We start from the raw sequence: 6,111 nt of genomic DNA, 5'->3' as shown, positions 1-6,111 counted from the left end.
GGTCTGTCTCTCCAGCCCGGCTCCCCCATGCCGATGGCGCTGTTGGGAATGATGGGGTGGGGTCTCCTCAGTGACTGTCTTGGCATCCTGATAGATGGGCACTTCTTCCCTTTTGGCTGAAGTAGCTCAGTCAGTAGTCCAGACAGTTTCTGGTTGGCAGCTCAGTGTGGGGAAGTTTTTGGAAGGCAGATGACACTTAACATCAAATATTTCAACTTCAGACATAATGCTGTTTTAATGGTTTGATGCTGTTTGCCAATAATTTTCATTAATTTTCAGCTTATACAGACAAAATGTGTGCCTTCTTTCTTCCTCTCACCTGGAAAAACCTACTGCTTCCTTTTGGCCCCCCAGAGAGGGTCTTCTCAGATGCACCGGGGAGGACTGGCAGAGGGGGCCGAAATCTCCCTGACGGGGTCCCTTCAACTAGCCCCTCCTGCTCCCATCCACACAGACTTTCGAGTAGCATGGATTTGAGCGGTGAATGTAACTGCATTGTCCTACAAATACAAAATCACCGAATGAATGAATACATGTCAAGATTTGTTAGTATCTATGCTTGCACTGCTATATACATCTTAACCTCTGATTTAGCAAAACTCTTAAAAGGGTGATGTGTCCATTAGATTCACCTTTGAATCCAAGAGGCAGGCTGAGGTATATTGGTTCCTCGATCCAAAGTCACCTCAGAAAAAAATTTTTTTAAAATGAAAATTCAGATATTATATACAGAAGATCTTTTTTATTAATCTAGGCAAACTTAAAGAACCTTTAAACTAAATCTACATCTAAAATGTGTAAATGTATACACACACACACACATATAATATATATATTTTTTATTTTTTTTTAAATTTTTTTTAAAGATTTTATTTATTTGAGAGAGAGAATGAGAGAGAGAGAGAGAGAGCACATGAGAGGAGGGAGGGTCAGAGGGAGAAGCAGACTCCCTGCTGAGCAGGGAGCCTGATGCGGGACTCGATCCCGGGACTCCAGGATCATGACCTGAGCGGAAGGCAGTCGCTTAACCAACTGAGCCACCCAGACGCCCTATATATATGTATATATATTTAAATAAAGGAGGTGTGCTTCAGCGGGATTCCTTCCTAGCTCCCGATTCCTTGCTCTTTCTTGACCACTGTGTTTGGCCCTGTCCTGTGTCGAGGGCCTGCACTAGCATGTGGCCCTTACACACACACTCAGTGTTTGACGTCTTTTCTCTGCCTGGTTTCTCAGGTTCTGTAAGTACCTGTAAGGTTGCCCAGAGAAAGGAATTAGTTAGCATTTCCAGATTCCTCCTTGCCAGAAGCCTGCCAGGGAAGCATAAAACCATCATACAGCCGGCAGTTATAAAATCTTAACGTCTGACGTCCACTAATTTTAAACAGGGCACTTCACATTTGTTCTGCTCTCCACCTAAAGGGTATTTCTGAAGACAGTGATGGTTTAATAATCTTTCTATATCAAGCACTCTGGGCAATGTTATTTACTAGCTTCAGCTCTGATCTAATTTCTGTTATATTTGCCATAGAACAGGAGAGCAAACTGAAAATAAGTGATTTTACTGCATTCTTGTGTCAGAATGAAGATTATCTTTTGCATCATTCAGTTTCCACAGCAGCTCTTTGGGGAAAAGCTAGTGTAATCATAGTAACAAAACGGATTGTAATGCTTCTGTCAGAGTTAATCGGGTAGAATAGATCTAGCCATGCAAGCGGTTCTTAGATAAAGGAGGTCTGGATCGTTAACACGGCATCTTCCACATAAGCTGTGTTCGTGGTATTTTGTTAATGGAAAGCCAGATAGACTGCGTAGGTGATCAGTCAGTCTGCGAGGACTCTGATTTTCGGTCCTTCCTTCTGTCCACTCTTTCTTCTGAGTGTCTCTGCATGTTGGAGGTGTGGATGGAGTATGGAAAGGAGAAACCAAATCATACCTGGACTTATACCTCCTGCTGTCCAGAGACAAACATGCTTAACATAAGCTGCACATTTAGTGTGACCTTTGCAAAGGTACGTGTGCTGCTTGTGTCTGAGTTTCCCTGTCTTAAGTAGAGCTAAGCGTTTCTGTGGCATTTAAAAGGTAGCTTATTTAAAATACATAGAAAAGTTTCTGGTGTGGTTAAACTGATATTCTATCAATAGAATTATAGAATTATAGAATTTAATATTTAATATATGATATATCAGTAGAATTTTTTCTCTTTTTATAAAAATATCTCTTGTTTTGGCACTTACTCCACATGGCCAGAAGTAGGAAGAAGGAATTCTACTTTGTGGTACAAGATTTAGTCCCGGCCCATGAACCGGCTGTGTGACACATTCCTGTCAGGCATTGTGACTGACAGACTGATGCCACAAATACTGTGGTTTTGCTGTGAAATACCGTCACCCTCTCGGGTTTGCTTTTGGCTCTTCTAGGTGGCATTACTGTAGCTTCCATCGTTGACCTGCTTGGTGCTGAGGTCACGGGAAGGTCCAGGTACTCCTGTGGGGCCACTTGTCCACATCTTCCATAGGCCACCGGTCTGTTCTGATCCAGTTACGACCCAGTAGATCTAAACCCTAAAGGTGGAGGCCCATGTGTGGTAGACTCCAGTTGTTAAGAAGGAAATGGTGGCATGGCATCGGCTGTGCCTTTCTCGTCACCTGCTTTATGTTGCAAGGCTGGCTCTTGGGGCTTTTCTCAGGGTAGATATGCCGGCGACTGACATGGTAGTATGGGCGTGACACCTCTTGGTTGTTGCTGGTCCTGCACATCTGTCCTGTATTCAGGTAAACCCTAGATTTGAGGTGTGGCCCAGAGTGGCTTGCAGGTCCTAGCAGTCTTTGCCTGTGCCCAGGGCTCTGTCTCCTTGAAGAGTGCTTACCTCCAGTTTCAGAAGTTGGGACCTGCCCCTATTTGGTGATCTTCTCTAATATTACTGCTTTAGAAATGAGAGCTTATTTTCACTTCCTGAGTTCTTGGAAGCACTAGGAGCTATTATGTTTTGTGGTTGATAATTACTTGATGAATGGAGAAGTAACTTTTGCTGTCTTTAAGCCATAGGTGTCCAGGGTGGAAGTCAGACTGACCTGGAGAGTCTAGGTGACATGTGTGGGCCTGTTCCTTGGAGAGGGGAGGTGAAAGTACACGTCCCAGGCAGAAGGCTCGAGCAGATCTGTAGTGCAGAAAACCTTCCCGGTGATGGTGCCACGTTTGCCTGATTCAGAGCCACTCCTCTGACAATACTGTCGTCAGTGTCTAAGGAACATAGGCTTGACAGCCATTGTCCCCCCTCTCTCTCAAGGCAAGGGGGTCACAAGTAGAATTGTAAGAAATTACGTATACACTGTGAACATGGTCTGCAACAGTAAATATTCTCCTGCATGAGAACAGCTGCATAGAACTGTATTTCCTGCTTCGGTGGATGCGTTATGTTTCATGTTACTAAAACTCAGTTGAGACTTAGAGTTTTTGTTTTTAAAGTGGTATTGTCTTCCCACCTGAGACTAACCGCATCTTTGAATTCAGGAAATACAGTATTTCAACATATGGGTGTACCATGAATTTCCTATTTATAGACATTCAGGTTATTTCCAGTTTTTTATATTTGATGCTGCTGGGATCCTTGTTTTTTTGTTTCGTTTTGTTTTTTAGGATAAATTTCCAGAAGTGAAACTGTTTGTTTAAAGTGTGTACAAATTTTAAGGCTTTTGATAACACTAAGTTGGTTAAGAGAATATTTTGGTGTCTCCTGCTTTGGATTTTCATAGTTTTTTCTCTGTCTTTACCTGTACTAAAACACATCTACATAGAAAGGGAAGAAGGAGTCCTGGGCTCCTTTCACAGTGGCGTGATCTTGTACACTGGGAAGTCTGAGGTGTCCACACATAGAGAAATGTTAGAACTAAGAAATGAGGTAGGAAGGTTGTCGGGTACAACATAGATACACAAAACCACTTGTATTTCTGTATACCAGCAGTGATCATCTGAAAATGAAATTACAATAACAGTTCCGTTGTTGTGGCATCAGAAAGAAAAAAATAGGAATAGATTTAGCTAAAATACAGGGTTGCCTGCTGGAAACTAATAAAACATTTTTTTTAAAAAAAAATCAAGGTGCCTGGGTGGCTCAGTTGGTTAAGCGACTGCCTTCGGATCAGGTCATGATCCTCGAGTCCCGGGATTGAGTCCCACATCGGGCTCCCTGCTCAGCAGGGAGTCTGCTTCTCCCTCTGACCCTCCCCCCTCTCATGCTCTCTCTGTCTCTCATTCTCTCTCTCAAATAAATAAATAAAATCTTTAAAAAAAAATAAAATAAAAAATAAAAAAAAGTCAAAGATCTAGATAAATAAAAGTCATCCCAAGTTCAGGAATTGAAAGACAGTATTGTTACAGTGGCAGCACTCTCCAAATTGATCTGCAGATTCAGCACAATCTGTCAAAAATCCCACTTGGCTTTTTGGCAGAAACTCACGAGCTGACTCTAAAATTAATATGGAAATGCAGGAGACCCAGAGTAGCCAGTGCAACCCAGAAAAGAAGATCAGCATTGGAGGACTCCTGCCTCCCCATTTCAGAGCTCATTTCAAAGCCACAGTAATCAAGAAGGTGTGGGACTGGCAGAAGGATAAATGAATAGACCAACGAATACAACGTAGAGTCCAGGAATAAACCTTTACATTCATGACAGATTGGTTTTCCCAAGGATGCTCACACCGTCCGGTGGACTGTTCAGTGCACTCCACGAATGGTGCTGGGGCACCTGGACAGCTGGATGCGAAAGAATGAAGTTGGGCCCCTCCCTCAGGTCATACCCAGAAAACCCCTCGTAATGGATCATAGACCTCAGTGGAAGAGCTAAAACTGTAAGACTCCTGGCGGAAAACATAAAGGCAAATTTTTGTGATCTTGGACAGTAAAAGCCCAAGTGACTAAAGAAAAACTTAAATTGTATTTATCCAAATTAAAAACTTCTGGACATCAGAGGATACCATCAGGAAAATAAAATGATAACCTAGAGTGGGGGAAAATATTTGTACTCTCACATATGCTAATCACATGTCTAACGAGGTATTTGTTTCCAGAATAATACAAAGAGCTCTTACAGCTTCACAGTGAAAAGACAAATGACGCTGTTAACAAGTGGGTGTAGGATCTGAACACACATTTATCCCAAGAGGATACGAATGGCCAATAAGCTCACGTTAAGGGTTATAACCACTTTGGGAGGAAGCTTGGCTGTTCATCAAAATGCTAAACGGGCCACATCACCCAGAAGAGGCGAATTCATAGAGACAGAAAGTTGGACTCGTGGTTGCCAGGGGTTGGGGGCTGGAGGAGCTGAGGGTGACCAATGTCCAGTGTGGGATTTCTCTCTCTTTGGGGTGATGAGAATAGTCTACATTCAGATGGCGGTGATGGTACAACTCTGAGCGTAGCAGGGAGGATCAACTTTGAGTAAACACAAGGGCTCACCTCATGTGGCCTGTTGGTGACACAGACACAGCCCTGGAGTGACAGACTGTTGTCCTTTGAGGGCAGTTGTCCAGCGTTGGGTCATTCACAGAGTAGCCTGGGGAATGCGCGTCCGTGTAACATGCAGCCTTCTGAAGAGTCTGTGGTCATAGAGAGGTAGACTTGAAGAGTGTTCACACTCGGAAAACACAAGTGTAGCCTCTGAGCTGTCAGCCACATGTCGGGGGCATAACAGATTTCACAAGAGATCACAAGCACATCAGAGTTTATTTATGTAGCCTCAAGTTGACCTGTTGAGGTTTTGCTTACAAAGCGGACAGGTCTGCACAGGAGGAGGCTGTCGTGTTGGGATTGCGCCGCGTTCCTTCCTGCTTTCTTCCACCAACAGAATTCAAGCGCAGAAAGCATAAGATTTTATGTCAGCCTTTGGTAATTGGATATTTAAAGGCACGAGCATTCTAAATATAATTCCTGGGTTTTTTTTGTTTTTTTTTTTCAGATTGTTGATTTCTTTTTTCTTTGGGTTACTAAGTATTTTCTGATATTTAGCTTGTACATGTTATGATATGAAATTAAACAAATTATTTGGGAATAGGGAGAATTGTAAATCTTTTAGTATGTATTATATTCCTCTCGTAGTGTTTCATTATT

The 6,111-nt window shown here is 42.8% G+C and overlaps 1 long non-coding RNA gene across 1 annotated transcript; it reads left to right on the top strand.

The window, feature by feature from the left end:
* Positions 1 to 551: 551 nt before the first annotated feature.
* Positions 552 to 5,193, top strand: LOC141372186 (uncharacterized). The gene is made up of 2 exons (XR_012377485.1): positions 552 to 4,101; positions 4,324 to 5,193. It is a non-coding gene; the product is annotated as an uncharacterized lncRNA (long non-coding RNA).
* The last annotated feature ends 918 nt before the right edge of the window (positions 5,194 to 6,111 follow it).

The sequence above is a fragment of the Callorhinus ursinus genome, unplaced genomic scaffold (assembly GCF_003265705.2).
Source record: "Callorhinus ursinus isolate GAN/ISIS: 27379988/994484 unplaced genomic scaffold, GSC_fseal_2.0 scaffold2238, whole genome shotgun sequence".
NCBI classification, from domain to species: Eukaryota; Metazoa; Chordata; class Mammalia; order Carnivora; family Otariidae; genus Callorhinus; species Callorhinus ursinus.
Note: the sequence above shows the minus strand (reverse complement) of the source record. Positions and strands in the feature narration are given on the sequence as shown.